The sequence below is a fragment of the Podarcis cretensis genome, assembly GCF_951804945.1.
Source record: "Podarcis cretensis genome assembly, chromosome: 5".
NCBI classification, from domain to species: domain Eukaryota; kingdom Metazoa; phylum Chordata; class Lepidosauria; order Squamata; family Lacertidae; genus Podarcis; species Podarcis cretensis.
The window spans coordinates 34,357,929-34,380,140 of record NC_137174.1 but is presented as its reverse complement, the minus strand read 5'-3'; the positions used below and the strand labels follow the sequence as shown (position 1 = coordinate 34,380,140).

The following is a 22,212-nucleotide window of genomic DNA, read 5'->3' as shown; positions in this document are numbered from 1 at the left end:
CTTTTGTTGAGAGAGGGCATTCACCTGTCTCTAAAAATAGAATTGCATTTGGAACACAATTTGAAACCTGTAAAAGGGACCAGAGAAACTTTGCCTGGAACCCATCAAACATGGGGAATGAGCCATTGAACAAGATGTTTGAGGTGTAGAGGAGCTGAGAGACAGATGTTGTATTAAATACCCTAGTGGCTGATGGAACATAATGGCCTCCCCTTGTATAAAAGAACTGAAGTATAGCCAGTTTGCTTACCTCTGCCTTTTGATAGGCGGTCGAGCAGACAAAGAGACTCTGCCTTGCTTCTCTCTTTTCCCCTCCCAATCTTATTTAACACACCAAAACTTGCTTCAGCTGTGTGGCTGTTGCTCTGCTGAGTTGCCAGGTTCCAGGACCCTTAATGAAGCATATGGCCATCACCTGCCCTGAGCTCAATCAAGCTGAGTGAAAACAAACCTCCTCCTGGACCTAATGAGTCCCATTATCTTCACCTGATCAACTAGTAAGCTGGACTGTGTTCTCCTGCCTGTCTCAGTCTCTTAAAGTGCACTTCTCACTGTTCACAACACCACAGAGCCTGTTGTGTTCCAGAGAAGGGGGCACTTCCATTTCTGGTGATGTGTCCACTTCCCCTGGCTCCCATGTACTTTTGGCTGCCCCTTCAACATCCTCTCATGTCCATTGAGTGCATCCTATGTCCCCAACCTCCCCTTCACCATCTTCAGCTTCCCCCAGTGTGTACCAATCATGGCTACATCCCTTGCTGGAATCCCCTTCCCCCTCCTTGGTGTCCTGCCAGCTCATGGCATTCTGATGCCTCAGATGGATCAAAAATTCTCTAATACTAGAAGTTATGCCAGACCTGACCTTCACTCTGCACTTTCTTAGATTGCAATCTTATGGCTCTGGGATGCATAGTTTAGGATGCAACAGATAACTCACTCAGCCAGTGTTAATTCCACAACCCCAGCTCAGCCAAAGATAGACTGGCGTAACTTGCTCAACCTGGTTTCAGTTGAAGGGCATTCTGGGGGCAGGACCAGAGAAGGGCGGCAGGCTGGATCCTAAGCCCCTAGAGTTCAGTCCTGGGACCTGGCAACTCAGCAGAGAACACTATTTTAAAGGTCTTGCACACAGGATTGCTTCCTAATTCTGTGAAATAATTATCTTTGTACATTAGCCACAGCCCCACAATGGTCGATTGTGCTTTATGAAGAATGAATGATCCTTAAAACAAGGTACAATGACATGCTTGCAAAAAGCACATAGGAAACTTTAAGTTAGGGGATAATATAAACAAACAAATAAAAGGCATTTGAACTTGTTGACATAATCAGCAACACTGAAATGTGTGCCTGTCATTAACATTCAAAAATTCTCACTCTTTGAAAAAAATTGTATTAATTAAATGAAATAACCCATGACTATATTTTCAGTTGCTGTTAGCACTTTAAATTAAATGTTCTAGAATGCAAGTGAATGCAAGTGTGAAGACAACATCACAACATCATCTGAAATTTCAGCGAATTAAAAACACATGAGCCTGGGAAGATAGAAACTAGCAGAGAACACCCAATATCCAAACATACCAGCTTTCCCCAAGCTGGTGCCCTCCAGATGTTGTTGGACTACAACGCCTATCAGTTCCAGGCAGCATGGCCAATGGAACAGGGAAGAAGGCAGCTGTAGTTTAAAACATCTGAAGGTCACCAGGTTGGGGAATGTTGGAGTAGAGTCTAATGTAAACAGACAGGTAAACACACACACACACACACACACACACCAGTTAAAGCAATACACCAGTGTGGTGTAGTGGTTAAGAGCAGTAGTCTTGTAATCTGGGGAACCGGGTTCGCGTCTCCGCTCCTCCACATGCAGCTGCTGGGTGACCTTGGGCCAGTCACACTTCTCTGAAGTCTCTCAGCCCCACTCACCTCACGGAGTGTTTGTTGTGGGGGAGGAAGGGAAAGGAGATTGTTAGCCGCTTTGAGACTCCTTAAAGGGAGTGAAAGACGGAATATCAAATCCAAACTCTTCTTCTTCTTATTCTACTCATTTTCCTTGATGTGTGATGTGTATGACAGGACACACAGTTTATTTTTCCAGTTTACTGATAAGTAAAATATGCCAAATCCATTGTGATTCTAGATTTTATAGCCACAGGGTAGCAATGCAGATAAAGCAAAACATTTTGCCAAATGCTGTAGAAGTAATAAAGGAAATGACCCTATGTACAATACAAAAAGCAAGTATTCTCTTGCATTTTTTGAGCGGGAGGGGAAACATTTCACTTCCTTTTAAGGTATTCCTGCAATTTAAATTGCAGACAATGAATAAAATGTTAGACATATGTTGCATTTTTAAACACACACACACACACACACACACACACACATTTTATTGTCCTAATTATTCCTTGTGATCGATTGTCTTATACAACAGACACACAATGAACATCATTCTTAAAAATGAAAATCTGGGCTACAGTTCTCTGTGGCATCGTGATCTCATGCCATTTCCCCCAGCATTAATCAAACTGGAAATCATGTGTCAATAAACAAGCATTCCAAAAACATTATAGCCTACTGGCTCTTAGCAACACAACTCCAAGGAAAGCTAGGAAGAGAGACTGTACTTGAATCAATTCTACCCTTGGCAATGACTGATGTTTGCTCTTATAGCTGGCAGATGGAACTATAGCCACTGCAGTGAAGCCAGAAATAAGGTAAGGAGGCCAGAGGCATTCTGCAAGCATGGAGTATTTCATTCCAAATGATGTACTACAGATCTCATAGGGCCAAGCTCTACCCAGTTAGAGTAACGTGATCTTTCTCCTTCATAACTGGAAGGGAGAGAAATGTCTCTATGGTGAGCTCTTCTGGGTTTTGGGTTCTATTGCTCTAACTGTTTCAAGTGTGCAGTATCACACAATATTTAGCACTAACAGAAAGTGTATCATCTTGTGGCTGATATGTTTTGCCTCCATGTAAACAAGGAAAAATCTTGTTTGGGAACAGAAAGCTATACAAGTATCTCATGTGAGACTAAAAAAACTTGCACTGGGTTTATATTGGAAGAGACTTAAATGTCAACTATTATGAATTTACTCCCCCATTGAACCAATTGCACAATAATCACATGTCAATGTCACATTATTGTTTTTATTATGTGTTTAATAATAATAATAATAATAATAATAATAATAAATTATTTATACCCCGCCCTCCCCAGCCAAGTTCGGTCTCAGTGCGGCTCTAACACCAAATATAAAAACAATTGATTGAAATACAGCTTAAAAAACAAGATTAAAATACAACATTAAAACATTAAACTACAGCCTCATTTCAGTGGAAACTCAATGAAAAACTTGGGGGATGTGTGTGAAAATGTCAAGTCTAACCAAGGCTAACTATCCAGACTGGTCCTACATGGGCCAGAAAAAAGCCAGGGAAGTCCCCAAATAGGAGTTCCAACACAGAAGGAGAAAGGAAAAAAGAAAGAGGGGGAGGGAATCAAATTGATTACAAGCCAAAGGCCAGGCGGAACAACTCTGCCTTAGAGGCCCTGAGGAAAAAAATTAGATCCTGCAGGGCCCTGGTCTCATGATACAGAGCGTTCCACCAGGCTGGAGCCAGTGTTGTAAAGGCCGTGGCTCTGGTTGAGGCTAATCTGACTTCCTTAGGGCCCGGGACCCCTAGGGTGTTGCTATTTATGGACCTTAAGTTCCTCCGTGGGGCATATCGGGGCATTATCTTGTATTTTTATGCTATTAGCTGCACTGAGATCTATGGATTAAGGGTGATATACAAATTAAATAAATAAATAAATAAATAAAATGTCTTTGCTTGTTGGAAATAGAAAAAGAAAGAAAAAAAACGTCCATAATTTTTCTTCTTTATTTTTTTTAAAAAAGCAAATAAATGGCTTTTCAACGGATTATATAACCTCAAGGGCAGAACATAATTCCAAATTGTCTGAAAAAAACTAGGTTAAACATTTCACCCCACTCCCCTTTAAAACACTTTTTTAAAAACCTGACAAGCTGCAGTACAAGTTCCTAATAAAGAGCTGCAAAGAGGCATACATCTAAGTCATTTGAGTATCTAAGCAACCCAGTGTTAAGGGGAAATTGCCCTGTTTCGTTTCCTGTGTAAGTGAATTCAGAACTACAGCTGTGCAAATTAGGATAAGCTTGCCATAGCTCTTTACATTAGCTAAATTGTAGTATAATTCATCTGTATTGAAAATAGCATAAGAGGGGCTTTCAGTCTATTTCCAGCTCTTCCTGCAGAGAGATTCAATTGTAAAGTCCCTGGAAGGAATGACAGTGAACTTTAAACTGTATTCATCAAGCACCCTTATAGTATACTTGTAAACTACACTTGGTTTCTGGGCTATGGTTCAGACTGTAAATTAGGCGGCTAATTAAGCAGCATTTGGAAAACTGTAGCTCAAAGATTCAGAAGGAGAGATGGCACGGAATAAAAGGTTCTTGCGAAAAGTTGGCCAAATGCTAATTGTTGACTCTGACGACAATGTTGCTTTTCTTTCTTAACAAAGCAAAGGCTAAACCCTCGGCTTGCTGTGTTCTAGAAAAACAAATAAAGGAAACAAATGTGAAGTGTGTGACCTCTTCTTTCAGTAACCATTAGCAAATGGAAGCTCATTCCTTGAGAATCATCTGAATGAAGCATTTTCTCACTCTCAAGCAAAACAGTTTTGTTCGAAAGAATTATAATTCTCCTTAAGTGGTTTGAACAAGCTAAGTACCAAGGGGAGAGGCCAGTAAATCACCTCCTGAAAGTAGTCATTGTCATTGAATATCCCTTTTTCATTTAACTGGTAAAAAAACAACATACAACTATTTTTTATATATATGCAGGAATGGGGCATCAAATGCCCCTATGCATTAAAAGAACATGTAAGGGGGTGTCAGGGGACATGCTAGTCATTCTAATGGATATCCACATGTTCAGCCAGCAGGTGAAGAAGATTCACATGTGTAGCTATGTATGCAAGCAGAGCTACTCACAGTGGAAGGGAAACCTTGATTTGACTGGGGCCCATCCTCATTTGAAGGAGCTCTGTGTGACATCCAAGCATGCAGATGCTGGGTTTGTGGCTGCTGGACATGCTCACAACAGTGCCAGTCCACACAGCCCCATTCACATTCAACACACATGATGGATCATCTGAAATGTCCTACATCTGTGTTGCATTCCAACATAGCCAGGCAGCGGAATGCAGGATATGGCTCTGTTGATAGAGGGACAAGGCTCTACAAATGGCAATGGATTCTTATCTGCAACTGGATGTTGTCAAGAAGCAAAGCTCGCACACAAGGTATTTTGGGTGCCAGGGGCAGGATTATCCCCTTCCCCAGCAGAAATCTTGAACACCATCTTTATGTTTCCTCCAACGTAAGTGAATAGCTGCCATTCACAGCAATGGGATTAAAGAAACTTTGAAATTAGCACTCATTTCAAGAGGAAACACTGTCGCTTGTTTACTAATATAAACACTGTATAATACTAAAATGTCGTTTCAAAATCTGTGTAGCTGTAATTACTGAACACAGCCCAAAGGGCATACCTTCCACATTAAATGTAAAGGAAATAAAATGCTTATTTTTTCAAGTAATTTATTCATGGAAGTTTTATTGGTATATGCCATCATGTTACCTTGACAGGCATTCTAAAATTTAATGTGAGAATAGCCTCATAAACTAAGAGCTACTGTATTCACCAATTAAATTAAGTGTACCGTAATTTGGAAAAGGGGCTCATTTTTAAATGACAGATACCCTTAAAGTAAGTGAAATTAAGTACTCTCATTAGGGATCCACAAGTACTGTAATTTTTAACACAAGAGGTTAATAGCTAATGTTTCTTATAATAAACAACTACTTCATTTGTCTTATAAACATTATCTTACTGGTTATAACCCATGGTGAAATTCTATGCACATCAAGAGATTCTATGCACGTCAATGCAAAAGAAAGCCTTACTGAGTTCTATACCAACTGTATGCAGGACTGCAGTCTTAGGAAAGCAGTGATTCAGCTTTGGTCGGCAAGACAATTACAGCCATTCCTGGATCTTGATAGCCTGACCACACTTGTCCGTGCATTGGTTGGATGACTGCAATGTGCTCTATGTGAGGCTGCAGTTGGTGCAGAACATGGTGGCTAGGCTGCTTATGGGGGGCAAATTTCCTCCAGCATGTAACACCCTTCATCTGAGATTTGCACTGGCTGCCAATGTGCTACCAGGCCAAGTTCAAGGTGTTGATACCAAATATATAAAGCTCGATATAGCTCAGTACTTAGGTTACTTGAAAGACTGCCTTGTATGTCAGTAGATTGCTGCAGTTTGTGGAAATGTTTCTCTTGCAAGTTCCAAGGATCTCAGAAGTCTACTCCACAGTTAACTCAGAGTAGGGCTTTTAATGTGACTGCCATTGTTTTGTGGAATAGCATTCCTGTTACAGATGGTGTCTGGAAGCAATCAAAGACATTTTTGTTCTGACAGGTTTCCCCAGCTGCCATGAGTGCTGCTTTGCTGCTTTTGTCGTACACTGCCTCAATTTGATTAATCAATTAATGGTAAAAAGGTAAAGGTAAAGGTACCCCTGCCCGTACGGGCCAGTCTTGACAGACTCTGGGGTTGTGCGCCCATCTCACTTAAGAGGCCAGGGGCCAGCGCTGTCCGGAGACACTTCCGGGTCACGTGGCCAGCGTGACATCGCTGCTCTGGCCAGAGCCAGAGCCAGAGCCAGAGCCGCACACGGAAACGCCGTTTACCTTCCCGCTGGTAAGCGGTCCCTATTTATCTACTTGCACCCGGAGGTGCTTTCGAACTGCTAGGTTGGCAGGCGCTGGGACCGAGCAGCGGGAGCGCACCCCGCCGCAGGGATTTGAACCGCCAACCTTTCGATCGGCATGCCCTAGGCGCTGAGGCTTTAACCCACAGCGCCACCTGCGTCCCTTCTAAAAGGTAAAGGTAAAGGTACCCCTGCCCGTACGGGCCAGTCTTGACAGACTCTGGGGTTGTGAATTAATGGTGACAATGTTTATAACAAAACCTTTCCAGCCTCTCAATATTATGTGGCAAAGTAGTCTGGAGAAAGAGATCTCACGCTAAACCACACGTGACAATATGGTCTGGTATTGATAACATTTCACATGACCATGTGAGACCATTCCCACAAAATTATCTTGTCTTGCAAAAACTGAGAGGAAAACCCACCATATACTAGTAGTGATGTTTTAATTTCAAAAATAGCCAGGATCTGTAGAGCATCCAGCTGCAAAGATGATGACCCCAACGGATGGTAGGGATACAGCCCTTTGAAGCCCCTTAAAAGAGGGGTATGTGCAGCTTGCAATGATTATGTCCCCAAACTGTATTCTGCAAGATTCAAAAGAATAGATACAGCTTCCCTGCTGATTAATAGGATCAGGCTCACTGGAAGTAGCAGTGTTAGACATTTCTAGAGACAAGAATGCAGGCAGTAAAGCATTTCTTGTTGGCCCTCGGGGACCTGGGGTGCAGATTCCTTGTCTTTAGGAGGAATCTTTAATGTTCAGCAGTGAGTAGATGAGAAACAAAAGTTTAACCGAAAACAACATAATGTCAGTATAAATCCACATTGCTTCTTCATCAGTTGACAAAACCTTTGCAAATCAACCTGTTCATATCCCCCCCAAACTGCATCTGAATTTAATGAACACTCCACCCCATCACTCTACTGTGGTGGCAAATTCTACTTTAGCAAAATCTGCTTTCGGTGTTCTAAGCATATTTGCAAGTAAATTTGCAGTGCTCTCTACCATTCAGCACACACTTTGCCTGAGGAAGGAAGGGGCACGAAAAACAATCCTACAGAGTCAACACGTAAAGCTTCTTCTCCCTGAAGCTTTTCTGGGGTGTTTGCTTTAGTATCTGGCATAGACTTAGGGTTTTTCAGTCCATCACACACAAGCAAATGGCTTTTTTCTTAATCAAGTCATTCTGGACAATTATTTTCCTGAGTTAATTACAAATAGTGGTTCTCCCCTCCCCCCTTTACAAGAAACTGTGATGCAATCCAATAACATTAGTGGTTGAACTCTGCAAATGAGGACAAGATAAGTGTTCATAAACATCCACACACACCAACCACCTCTTAAGTAAGGGAGGCCATTCAAAAAGAGACGTACTACAAGTGTGGGGGAGACATCACAAATTTGTATCTGCTGATTTACAGGAATATAGGAATTGCAGCTATGAGCTCTAAGGCAGGCAGGAAGAACTATCCCCACAGAGTCTCCAGCAATGTGACACAGCATAGTGCTAATTATGGCTGTTTGTCCCATATTTTGCTTTCTTCTGGTACCCACAGGGTGTTGGATGAGCAGTTTGGTAGTAAGGTGAGGAGAAGGCACATGGAGTAAACAGTGAAAAGCATCATGGGGAGAAGTTCAGCTCCAAAAGAACGAGGAGTGGGACAACATAATGGGAACTCAGGTGTGAGTGGAGCAAGACAATTGGCAATAATTACCTGAACCTACATTTATAAAGCTGTTTTAAAAAATTTCTTTTAAAAACTTTGCTCAGGCAAACACATAAAATGAGCTAGTGCCATTATTACAAAGCAAACAAAGCAAACTTTACTATTTGCTTGCCAATGGGGCATTTTGGACTGTGACTTTCTTTACAAAGCAATTACTTGCAACTCTACTTTTGTGCATTCACCATGAAAATCTTGCTAATTAGTTATCATTTTCGCCAAAATGCTGCATTGCTATGGTGCCCCATCTTCTTAATTTCTTCCATTAGCTAGTTAATATGCAGAACACCTGACACAGAGATAATCCATCAGATACAGCACACATTCCCATCTGGCATGAGTGAAGGTGCTTATGAATTTTGTATCCATCAGTACGTGTTGCAGTGGAAGAACCTCAGGTGCTATCTTATCCTGGAACAGTAAGCCAGGGGGATATCAGGAGCCATCTTTTCATATAAAAGTACCTCATATTATTTGAGTGTATTGGTGGTGTCCAATTATTACTTTATTTGCTTTTCTTGGATTTTTGGAAACACAAAGCCCCCACTCCTCCACACTGTACTAACTTATGTGTGACTGGCATGATGTGAATGTACTCTTATCCTTAATATAGGTGCAAAGAATAATAGAGGAATAAGGTAAAGGTAAAGGGACCCCTGACCATTAGGTCCAGTCGTGACCAACTCTGGGGTTGCGGCGCTCATCTCGCTTTATTGGCCGAGGGAGCCGGCGTACAGCTTCTGGGTCATGTGGCCAGCATGACTAAGCCGCTTCTGGCAAACCAGAGCAGAGCACGGAAACGGTGTTTACTTTCCCGCCGGAGTTGTACCTATTTATCTACTTGCACTTTGATGTGCTTTCGAACTGCTAGGTTGGCAGGAGCAGGGACCGAGCAACGGGATTCAGTCGCAGGGATTCAAACCGCCAAGCTTCTGATCGGCAAGTCCTAGGCTCTGTGGTTTAACCCACAGCGCCACCCGCGTCCCTAATGGAGTAATATATGGAGGTATATAAAGGTAAATGTATATAAATTATGCATTTGTGGAGAAGCTTACATTCCATGAGGATTCAGAGGCGGGGGGGAAATCACCCACCTGAAGATTGAAAGCTTAGGCAATAACAGCAAACATTACTCATACACTCAGGGATTCATTATTCCTCATTTCCTTAGTAAAACATGTCTCTGAGCATATTTGAAAGGCTTCTTTGGTGCAAGAGAAACATGCAGCTCCAGCATCCAACTGACTGGTATGGGACAGAATGTGTGAATGGCATGAGATCTTACAATGGAGAGCAAGTAGATGTGCCACACTGGCTAGGAAACCAGTCAGGCTGTCAGGCTGGAGCAGAAAAATGCACACTGACCTCTCAAAACAAAGCAAACAAATCAGTATGTACCCACAGATATAACTGACTACATGCAAAATAACTCTGCCACGGTTTGAACAGTTCCACCACCCTCCCAATTGAACCAGTGCACACTAGTGCCATGTTGATATTTTCTCCCCTTTGCAACATGACCTTCTATGAGAAAGGAGGGATGAAAAGAAATTGTCCTCAAAATGGGGGGGGGGGGAGGGATGGGAAATTCAGGAGACTCTTACCTTAAGGCTTCATAATGCTATGAAGGGGCCAAAGGAGTGTGGTTTGCTTAAAGAGTGTTGTTTAAAACAATCCAGCTCTGGTCCTATATAGCTTCAACAAGACCCCCAGCCATGCACTGGACTCAGGTGCTCCTCAGGCCTGGCCTCATATCCTGCTCATGCTCTGACATTCTTTCATTAAGTGCAAGCAGACAAGGAGATTGCCTGTTGAGCTCCTGAGACCAACAAAATGGGAGATCTTTTGGAAGCTAAAATGTACTTCCTGCTAGGAAGGGGGCCCACAAGCTGGGCTCCAATCAGGCTGCTGGCAGAAGCCAGAGAGTGAGAGACATGCTTGTTTTATGTTTGAATCCAAGGCTGTGGTTATGGGAGAAACAAAATCTTCTGGAGTTTTGATTCTGTGAGTCCCTCCATCATAAGCTCAGGTTGTATATATGTGTAGGTGAACCATGTATCATAAAGACACCACAGTCTCCGCTCTCCCTTATTCCAAGGAAACCGAAAGCAGCTGGAACCCGTGCAGCCTCACACTACTCAGAGATTGGGGTGGCGTGCAACAATATATTGTTTAATTGCTAAGATGCTTAACTCATTATCTCCCTGAGGTTAACGCTTCTTCCACTTAAATATTAAATGAAATTTGCATGCAATCTTTAGCTAGCAGCATCATGTGGCAAATGATTTATTTAGCAAATGTAACCAAGACAGCTATATATTCCTTGTATCTTAACAGCTTGATTCCCCACCACCACCACCAGCAATGGACATTAATCAGTCAAATATGGTTTATTTTATTATCTTTAATGGGTTTTGTTGATAGATGGGAGATTTTGTTTACATATTATTCTTCATTGAACTACCAAAGCTTACAAATTATATGATTTTTAAGGGAGGCTCTCAAAGTAAAGCTTGTACTGCTAAGGAAATGAGGTCACATCTAGATTAGAGAGCTGCAAAAGAGCTGTACTGCTAAGGAATTGTCTGGTTAACAATTGCCTGGGGAGCTGCACAAAGAATGTGGTTGGTCAAGGCAGCCACCGAAAAGCACTGTCTTAAGCCATTGCCCATTGCCCATGTTGTGCTTGGGACTACTTTTCAATCTCAATCCTGTGTATTTCATACGAATTATGAAATAACCTGTTCAAAACGAATAGACCAAACATTAATCAAACATTAATAGTCCAAACATTTTGACATTCATCTGCCTTTAAAAAAAATACAAGCCCAAAATATGTTTTAACACATATTTAAATGTGTGTGTCCCACCCCCACCCCCACCCCAAATTCATGTTTTCAATGTGTATTTTGATACATTTAAACTACTGAGAGCTGTGCTACAAGCATTATAAAACATTGTGAATTCTGGAGGACAGCAATGTTCCAATCCTCATACTAGTCTGAAATGTGTAGATCAGTATATGGAGGAATTTGCAATCAATCAATAATGCAGCAATGAAAATCCTCCAGCGTTCCTAAGTCCATAGGTTTGGGGGCTTTTTTTCCCCCTGCGATCAAGAGCACAACCTGCATGTAAGCAATATTTTCCCCCATTTAATGAGCTTTAGCACATGAACAATTAAGAAAACATAATTGAATGAAGCTAATCAGTGAGATATGGGAGCTTGCCTTAGGGATGCTGCGGAACTAAACTGCTCCTTCAATCTACAATTTTATCTGTTAAGCTAATGGCACCAGTGTGCATAGAGGCATAGAGCAGTAATTGTACACCTCCAGGGGCCCAGCATTTTATTTATTTATTTTTAAATGCTTAAGACTTAAACAAAGGGGGGAACTGCTATTTTGCTTGAGCAAGTTCTGCTAACATATCATGGGGGTGTTTGTTTATAGCTTTCTGACTAATCAAACACAAAAGAGGAAGTATAGATAGAGAACGTCATATTTGGAAGATAGGAATTCTAACATTCTGTCTGAGGACCATGGGTGGCATAGTTGGTCAGTTGAAAACCAAATGAGGGCAAATAGAGAGGGAAGAGGAAGACAGCTAGGACAGGATCCTAGAGAGAAAGCAGACATAAAAAGGCCAAGTGGAACAAAACAAATCACCAAGGAGGTTCAAGGCATCCTAAGCAACAGCTGTTGATCAACCTGCCAGCAGCCCATCTCTGAACTGTGACATCTTATTTAATGTGTTACAGTGTTTATTCTCATATAATGAATTGTTAGGGCTTGAATATTCCATTTATTATTGAAATGGTTTGTTCTGTGATTCTTCGTTTGGATTATTTACTCATTTTTTATTATCAACTTGTTTGCTCTGGGATATCGTATCTGCGTCTGTTTTATGAAGCCACTTTTGAGAGCCATAAGTGCAAAACAATGCATATATAAATCTCCCTACTGCCCAGTTCACATGACGTTTGCTCTCCATGACAAATGGGGGGGGGTAGTTCTTCAGTACCTCTGGGGGTGGGAGAATATTGGGGACTTTGGGGTGGGGCAAAAAATGCAGGCCTTTCACTTGGAGTACTTACTATTGTTTAAGCTGGCATTCCTATCCTCCCCACCCCCCGCTTTCTTTAACTTAAAACAAGCTAAGCTGTTGCACCATGACATTTTTGAAAAGAATAGCCGTTGGAACAAAAAACATTCTTTCCAAGGGCATACCTGGGGGGAAATATGGCTGCTCCCTGGGGTTCAGTGGAGACAGACATCAATCCCACCCCCACCGCCTGCCCGCTCACCAGGAATGGTCCAGGGAATAAGGGATGCCTTGGGAGTGTAAGAGAGTTCTGCAATTTATTTTTTATAAAAGGAATTAAATTTCAGCTTCCAAAAAACTCCCATTATGATGGTCTCTGGTACAAAGCAACTTCCTTTCTCATGCTCTCTCATTTCCCCAAGAAATCCCCCAAACTCACAACAATTTATTTATAACTATATCTATATATAGTTATATATTTGTTTGACTGTGAGTCCTAGGAATTATTAACATATGAAAACGTAATGTTTCACAAACAGCGTATAAGCAGCACCACGTGTATATTGTGATGAGTTTGGAGTGGTAAGCTGGGTGCCTGACCCCTCTAGGCCCTGGATCTGGCAAGTGTTACAATCTAATCAAGTCAAGCTAGCTTCCTCATGAGGTAATAGCCTGGGGGATGAACCATTAAAGGGAATCAAGGGACTTTTGTGGGAGACAGCAAATGGGTGGGGCCCCTTCCTCAACTCACAGATAGCAAAAAGGACAAAAGGACAAAGTTTAGAGCTGAGAGTGGAGTTTTGCACTGATGTGACAGGGAAGTAAAGCAGCAAGCTGGAGAGAGAGAGAGAGAGAGAGAGAGCGCGAGAGAGAGAAATGTTCAATGTCTGTTTGAATCCAAGGCTACAGCTTTGGGAGGAACAACTCCTTTGGGGATGTTGATGCTGTAAACTCCTCCATCAAAGGCTCAGGTTGTATACTTTTGTAAGCAAACCACCACCTTTATATCCTAAAGACCCTCCAATCTCCGTTGATCCTCATTTTGAAAAGGAAACATGACATACCCTCCAACATTTCTCTGATGAAAACAGGGACATCCCACTCCATAATGATAATTTTACTATTTATATCTCACACATCTTACTGGGTTGCCTCAGTCACTCTGGGCAATTTCCAACATATATAAAAACATAGTAAAACATTTTGAAACCTTCCCTATACAGGATTAGCTTCAGATGGCTCAGGGACTGAATAACTCCATACCCTCCAACATTTCCCCAATGAAAATAGGGACATCCTAAGGAAAAGTGGGGCATTCCAGGATCAAATCAGAAACTGGGACGGCTTCTCTAAATCAGGGACGTCCCTGGAAAATAGAGAAACTTGGAGGGTCGACATAAGCCCTGGGTAAGCATCTGGGACTGCTGGAATCTCACGGTTTCAGTGGGGTGGCATGGAACCATATGCTGATATGTCCACCTCAAAGGAAAAGGTATTACAAAGGACCTCTTTAATTCTTGGTCTCTGTATTTTTCAAAGAATTAGCCACCTGTTAACATGCAAAAATATGACCTCTTTGTGAATGCAGGGCAACAGTATTTGCTTTATATGACTGCCACAGTTCCATTCATTATCTTGCAAACTAGGTGGAAGAATGTTTAATCAAATCAGCTGGACTTAAGAGATGAACGGCATCCCATGGGCCCCCCTTGGATAAATAATTTATAAATATAAATGTATAAATGCCTGTTTACAATCCAACACTCCAGTCTGGCACTGTCCCTCCCCTAAACCTTTTCTCTTCATTCCACTTCCTTTGTATGTTTTGTCTTTTTAGCCTGTAAGCCTGAAAGCAGGGCCTGTTCTCATATTCATTTATGGGCACTGCATACCAGCAGCACCGTTCTGAATTTTTGATTGATGTGAACTGCTTTGGGATATGTGTGTCTGAGAAGTGAGATAAAAATCTACCACATGAAAGAAAAATAAACGAATAGCAGCCAAGCAGATATTTCAACCTAGATAACCTTATGTCCAAATTCAAACCAAATTCAAATGAATGAACTTGGAAATAGCAGAAGTTGTCACAAGATGTCCCACCCACCGACCCCGCAACAACATAAAACCAAACTACATTCTCTGATTCTCTGACACCGATTGCTTTTATAAAAGAAATCATATATAAGCACAGTTTTGACATGTTCTCCCTCCTAAACTGTAGTCCCCTGGTCCCTATTATAGCAATCATTTTTAATGTTTTCTCATGCCACAAACCATGGCTCATGGACCACATGCAGCCCTTAGCTAAATTCAGTGTTTGCCATAGCCCCACTCCCCAATGCCAGTTGATTCTTACTGCTTTGCTGCCCAGGCAGCTGATTATAGCAACAACTGAGAAACTCCTTAGCTCTTCCCACCACCAATTAACTAGGCAAAGGGGGGAGGCACATAATATGAATGGTAATATGATCTCAGACTCCCCAGTTTATTGTGACTAGGAATAGCTAAGGAGAGTTCTAGCTCTCCTCAGCTGTTTTTGGTTTGAATCAGCTGGGCAACTGGGAGTGGGAGGTGTGCAATGAGATCTCCCGATTCTAACATGGAGAAATGAGGGGTGGGGGAAGTGAGTCTCTGCATTGGAGATAGTGTGTGTAAGAGAGCTGTGGGGGTGGGGGGAACCCATGTCCCACCCATGTCCTCTACCTGGTGGCTCCACATACTGCCTGCCGGCAGCTCCTGAGCCACCATCCACTACTGCACAAGGGACAATATTGTTTCTGGCCACCCCAGTCTCTTCTGAGTGGTGCATGATTCCAGGGGCCTTAACCAGGGTTTGTGCTTTCTTTGCGGCAAATGAAGCAAAGCAGAGATTGTTGTGTCTTTGTAAAATATGGCTTCTTTAAATATATTTAAACCTGAGTCTGGATGGAGAGAGGGTTCTGAGCATCACATCTGAAGAGGGGCCTGCTCTCCACAGCAGCACAGTATTGCATTCAAAGGCCACCTCTGTGTCTCCTCTACACAACTTGTCTATCTCTCAGTCTGCATGGCATCTGGCTCCACCCTTCTTCTTCCCAAAAACCATTGCTTAACCACAACCCAAGACTCACACAGAAAAAGGAGACTTGTTTTCCCATGGTGGCATCACACCTCCTGTAACCCAGCCTCCCAACTCTATTGTCTTTTGCTAACTTACACACACTCCACTCCCTTTCTTGTCTGACACTGAATGTCAGAGTAATGTCTGACGTCACCTGTTTTGTTATTTGATGTCACCTTTATCAGTCAATCTCCTGAAGAAGTTGGCTTGACTTAATTTTTAGGGCTTCATAAATCCATTGATCAATTTCATAAATTATGGGTTGAACCTGGCACCCAGAATTTTTAAGGGTTCCTCATAGGTGGTGTTTGAAAACCCAAAGCCCCCCCCCCTTGGGGTTGAGGAACTAACTGCAATGGTATAACATAATTATAGGATTCTCACTAATCGTATGTTATCTAAATTGGACTTTTGAATATGACAAAGAACTCTGCCTTAAGTAACTCTGTGCAGCCTGATATTTTTCTTCATAATATTTGGATGACCCTGTCGCTGCCAGCTGGTATGGCTGTTTTTAGTATCTGCTAAAGGGATGTCTTTTCTCTCTTTTATTTCATTAATGCAGAGTTTAACGCACTGGCTTGTTATACTGACCAACAGAAAATATGACCTTGTAAAGGATACACAGCAAGGAAAACAGCAGTGCTATTACACTTCTAGACATGGCAAACTACACTTTCCAGTGCCTTCAATGCTGGTCCTAAATACCCCTGATTAAACAAGAGTAGCATAAGGCAATCGGATGTGTCAAACATATAAACCTTGGCCATCTGTTACTTTGTATGGAGCTTACCCTGATTTTATGCCTGTAGCAAATCTGTAATTTTGTGTGTTTCTCTCTTGATCTTTAGTGCCTTGTTGTGCATATAACTAGCTGAACAACAGAGCTGGCCATTTGTTTAATTCCTCTGCTGGTACAGAGAAAGAAGTTACAAGAGGGGTTGCTTTGATGGTCCCAATGAAAAGCAGATGAGAGATTTTATTAGACCAGCTGTGTAGGTAAGAGTACAGAAACAAGTTTTGGTTTGCAAATAAGGGAGCTTTGTGAAATTCAGAGCCTGCCAACCTGATTAGATCAGTAGTGCTGGTCAAATCTACTTTTTTTTAATCAACAGAGAGAAGACTATGCAAGGAAATGCAAATAGCAATGCAACAAAAAGGGGTTTTTTAATTAGGCTTATAAAAGTAACAAGCTGAGACCTTTGTTTTCAGAAACAGCAACAGTAAGGAAGCTAAGGAAACACACAAATGTTACCATTCCAACATTTCACGTGCTTTAGCCTACACAGCAAATAACACATCATGGTCATTGAACACTAAGGCATCAAACTACTCCAATAAAAGACAAAGACAGAGGAATTTTACTTTTTTACACATTACACTAACATTACTTTTCGTATTCTTGCATCTGTGATACAAACATAAAACCCACATTTGCTGGAAAGAAATTTCTTTTTTTTTTTTTAAGTTCCCTTCCATTTTTAATCCACCATTAGCAACATTCACACATGTAACCAAATAGTAAAAGGGAGGCTCAATAACAATTGGGTGAAAATGTCCTTAGAGTCAATTATAAGAACAATGCATTGGAGCTGGGCTACTGCATGTCTAGTGAGAAGGCTGCTTCCAGAAAACAGAAGGCATCTAGAAGCCCATTCTACACACAGACTTCCATCTTTAGGCTTTTAGACCGTGGTCCAGAGATTCTTCCAGGTCAGCAGTTTGTGCTGTGTGCACATCAAGCCTTGTATTCTGAACAGCAAACTTTTGCTATTCTCTTGAGTTCCAAAAGCTCACATGGTTTTCTAGACTAGAAGCAGAAGATTTTGCTGACTTTAAAAAGTCATAATTTAACTGGCCAGTTTAGGGGATTTTTGCACTGTGAAGATTATGTGCATTGACTATTCAGATTGATGTAGATCTCAGAAAACAATTAATATGGATCTCAGAAAATGCATTTTCTCATTTGTACTGGACAAGGCTTATATTTAAACAAAATAGAGAGGGAAATATGCATAACAGAGTTTCAGAACTTCTATACTAAAACAGATAAAAGTAGAGCACTCATCGCAGACTAGAATAGTTGTTCCTATGTGTATAAACTCCTACCAATGACTTTTCAGATTAAAATAACTTTCGCCTACAAGGAAATTCAATTGCAAATATAGCAAACCACAAAGCCTCTCCAAATTGCAAGACAGACAATTTAAACCGAGATATTATCTCTTGCAACAGATGTCATCCTGCCCACAGGTTGGGGGGATGGAGGGGAGAGAAAGCGATTCAGAGATCATATTGCTAAGAATAATTAGTTACCATATAAAAGATGAATGAATTGAGTATCTTTTAGTATACATTAGACTAATAAATACATCTTGCACTTTCCAAATGCAGATAAACAATAATTGGGATTCATTTTCAAATTGGACGTGGATTTAGTTGCACAATGGATTACCTTTATTGACAGAGAAACAGAGGGAGTGCAACTCTGTTACACATAATCTCTCAGTGGCCTTTGATACCATTGATCATGGTATTATCCTGGATACCATGGCATGAGATTCAGAGGCACTGTACTACAGTGGCTCCATTTCTACTTGTGTGGGCAACTCCAGAGAGTAGCACTGGGGAAACGTTCTTTTGACCTGGCACTATTATGTTCCCAGACTATTCAACATCTATATTAAGCTCCTGACAGAAGTCATTAGTTTTGGAGCTTGGTGTCACCAGTACATTGATGACAACAGTTCAGTTTCTCTGTAATGGCTGATCAGCGCCTGAATGCAGTGGTGGATCAGAAGAGGACCAATAAATTGAGTTTGACTGTTGGGAAGATAAGAGGCTCTTGTCCGTAGGTGGTTGTTGTGTCTGGAAGATAAGGCAATCACCTGTTCTGGAAAGGAGCAGGTTTGCAGAGCTTCCTGGCATATCCATAGCCTATTTTGTCATCTATGATCACATGTGGATAGCCTGGTCACTGCAGTCCATGCATTGGAACCCTCAAGACTGTATTACTGCAATACACTTGGTGTAGGGGCTGTCCTTCGTCCTGATTTAGAAGCTTCAGCTAATGCAGAATGCAGTGACTGAATTGCTCACTGATGAAAGCAGGTGACGGCTGAAAGCACAGAGGATCTCTGCTAAATCATATGTACTGGTTGCCCATATGCTTCAGGGTCAGTTTCAAGGCTCTTGTGCATACAAACTCTTGAACATTTTTTTGTTCCAGGATTCCTTAAGGGCCACCTTAACCCTTACATCCCAGCTTCATCCATTACACTATCCACTGTTTGAGAATCCCCAGAGCAGAGTTCTTTCAAAGGGACACTCTCGAGTTCTGTTCAGGGGACACTGCTACTGCTGCTGCTGGAAGGAACTTTTGCTGACTCGTCCCTCCTCTTCAATGCCCAGCACCAGCTTTCACACTGTTTCGGTCAGCTGGCAACACATTTGTGGGGTAGTGCATCAGGCTACAGGGTGAGAGGAGAATCACCAAAAATTCCCTTTCCACTGGATCAAACGAAAAGATATTTTCCATCAATGGAAGGAAATGCCTGGCCCCAACTCAGCATTGTATCTGTTTCCAAAGTATCTTAACAGTTTCAGTGAGTGAAGCAATCCCATCCATCCTAGTTTCAGTATGATTTACTGTATATTTGTTCTCTCAAAAGATGCTCTCCTTAACATTTCTTCTTTCTGCCCATCTGCCCATTTTGATGCTACAGGAGGTCTTACCATAAGCCTGAGTTGAAATCACACACACCCCATTTCTGACAAGTATATTCCCCCTCCAAAAACAGCAGTCAGTTTTCTGTGGCTTTCTTGGAGGGTTGAGGGAGCAATTTTCAGGATGTTTATGCCGCTTACATTACTGCCAAGAAGTGCACCCAGCAGGAAGCTCCTACTGTTACACACTGACCACACTGCTGATAATGCATTGGAAATGATGTGATGTGCTGTGGTGTTGCTCCCAAGGCATCACTCGACTTGTGGCCATCAGGAAGTTGCAGAAAAATCCTTGTACTACTTTGAGTGGCATGGGACATTTTTAGTTAAGAAAGCAAGAAAATAAAGCAAAACCCTTGGTTTAGTAAGGTAAGCAGCAACGCCACCCTGAAAAATCCAGAGAAACTTCTCACTTCCCCATGACTTTTCGCAAGTGTCATGTTTCAGGTCCTGTCACCCAATCAGTGGTTGAAAAAGATTTTCAGCCTGGCTCTACTTTACGTATGTCCCTTTTGGCTCCACTTAAACTAGCTGTTCTGATGACACAGATAGCCTCAGCAGCTGACTATCAGTATTAAACCAGGCAGGTGATAGTTAAGATGGTCTGTGACATCAGGGCAGATCAAACAGTAGGGTTAGGAATTAGATTTCCACGGATCTTGAGGAACTGTTGCAAAGCTAAATACCCTAAGTACCTCCCACCATACTGGTTGAAAACAAATTGGTTCAGCAGCTTCTGAGCTTTTCAGCTCTGCTGATGAAAACAGACAAGACAGATGACAGTTGCTGCTTATAAGGAAGGGCTGGTCTAAATATAGTTGTATAAACATACAAGAGTGTTGTGGAAAGTAGCAGCACTCCTTTGATGCACAGCATGAACAACTAATAGTGGTTACTTTTCAAACCACCATTGCATATAACAAAGTAATAATGATCCATAGAAAATAACAGCATAACCCCCTCCAACTACCAACCCAGCTAAAATAATTTAAAAAACAAAAACGAAAAACACACTTTCCCATAGCAAAGTGATACAATGCAAAGCAACAGGCTAAATATGAACCTCGGGCTCTTGAAACCGTTCTAGCACTGCCAACTAAAGAGGAGCCTCCTAAAACCAACTTTCTCTACCTCCTAGTGATTTAAGCAAAAGCAGCAGCAAAGTTTACCATGTGCTGGGGGATATATTTTGTGAGCCACAACTACTTGTCAGTTTGTACTGGAGAGGAACTTAATTTCTGGGTTATATTGGTGCCTTCTGGGTACGGAAGGCAGGCTGAAGAAATTAGAAGTTTTGAGTGTGTCCCTCCTGAATACTGTTGGCTCTGAATATTTAGACATTTGCTCAAGATCTCAATAATATCAGGCTATAGATTCCTGTATAACTTAATGTTCTAGGCTACTAGACAGAGACTGGAACATCTGCAAGTTAGCAAATCAAACTAAATGGTTAATATTAACCAGCATTCAGTTTCAAAGTGGCATCTATTTGAAATGTAGAATACTTTTAAAATTAATCTTCTGATATTTCTATTTGTTCACAAACAGTTCCATCATGAGTGAATTTATCAGTATTTGGTCTTTCACAATCAAATGCTAAGCAAGAATCTGTGACCTTTGAAGGACTCATTCAACTCATTACATAACCTGTTCCAAATACTATGAAAACGAACAACTCATCAAAACTTAGGTATCACATGAAATGCTTCCAGCACAACCTTATAAGTAGAAAATGACCCATATCCCACAATATATGTTTATTTCCATATCAATCCTGAAATGGGGGAGGTGCAAATATTCTGTAACCATGTAACAAGGTGACCAAAATCCCAGGAAAATTCGTAATATTAAACAGGTAATGTGGTTGCTATTGCAGTTTCACTACACTTTCCTAGAACCACTGCTCTACAATTCGACCAACAGAAAAATTAAGAAAAGGCGCTGACAAGAAATTTTGACAGAATATCAGATGAAAACATCTAGACACTTATTAAAACTCACATCCAAGATATGGTGTATTATAGTTAGTTCAGTAAAACACAGTTGTGTGCATGCTAATCATGATCTATAGAATAATATATGGATTGTAGGCTCTGTGTTTTATTTTTATTGAGCTAATTTTCTTTCAGTTAAATAACATCATAAATAATGTTCACATGCTAATGTTTGCTATTTTTATCTGAAAACTGGAAATGATCTTAGAATGTTTTTTTAAAAAAGAATATACACATGCCCACAGAGCTGATTGGTCTTTCTGGAGGGGGAAATTTTTTCTCTGACTCATAGAGCTGAACCTTGCAGGTCAGGTAGGATGACCTACTCCTCAATGCAGTCTGAAACTGCAGCATCCCTCACTGATGGCCATCCAGACTCAGCTTACCTATCTCTAGTAAAGGGCAGCCCACTACTTTATGTACTAGCCTGTCAAACAGTTCTTATCAGTAGGACATTCTCCTAATGTTTAGTCTGAATCAGCTTCCACAAACTTTCCAACAAGCAGAATCATTGGTTCTGAGTGCAATGCAAAACATTGTTTTGATGCAAAACATATGCTGACTCCCCACATTTTGGTTTATACCATTTGGGATTTTCTCATGTTGGTGCCACCTTGCTATATCACACCATTTTGATGTAAGTAGGCAAATCCGATAACAAATAAATGTCCAGCCAAGGGGAAGAAATAACAGTCTTGAATAGCATGAAGAGTCGCATGCAGAATTGTCTGTAACTGTATAGGTTCATTCCAACTTGGCATCACAATTGCTACTGAAAATCAAAACTTTCAAACCATATGTTC

At 41.4% G+C, this 22,212-nt stretch overlaps 1 protein-coding gene across 19 annotated transcripts in view; it reads right to left on the bottom strand.

Annotated features, from left to right (window-relative positions):
• The window catches only part of PCDH15 (protocadherin related 15), a 647,566-nt gene that overhangs the window by 289,389 nt on the left and 335,965 nt on the right, over positions 1-22,212 (bottom strand). The window lies entirely within an intron of this gene.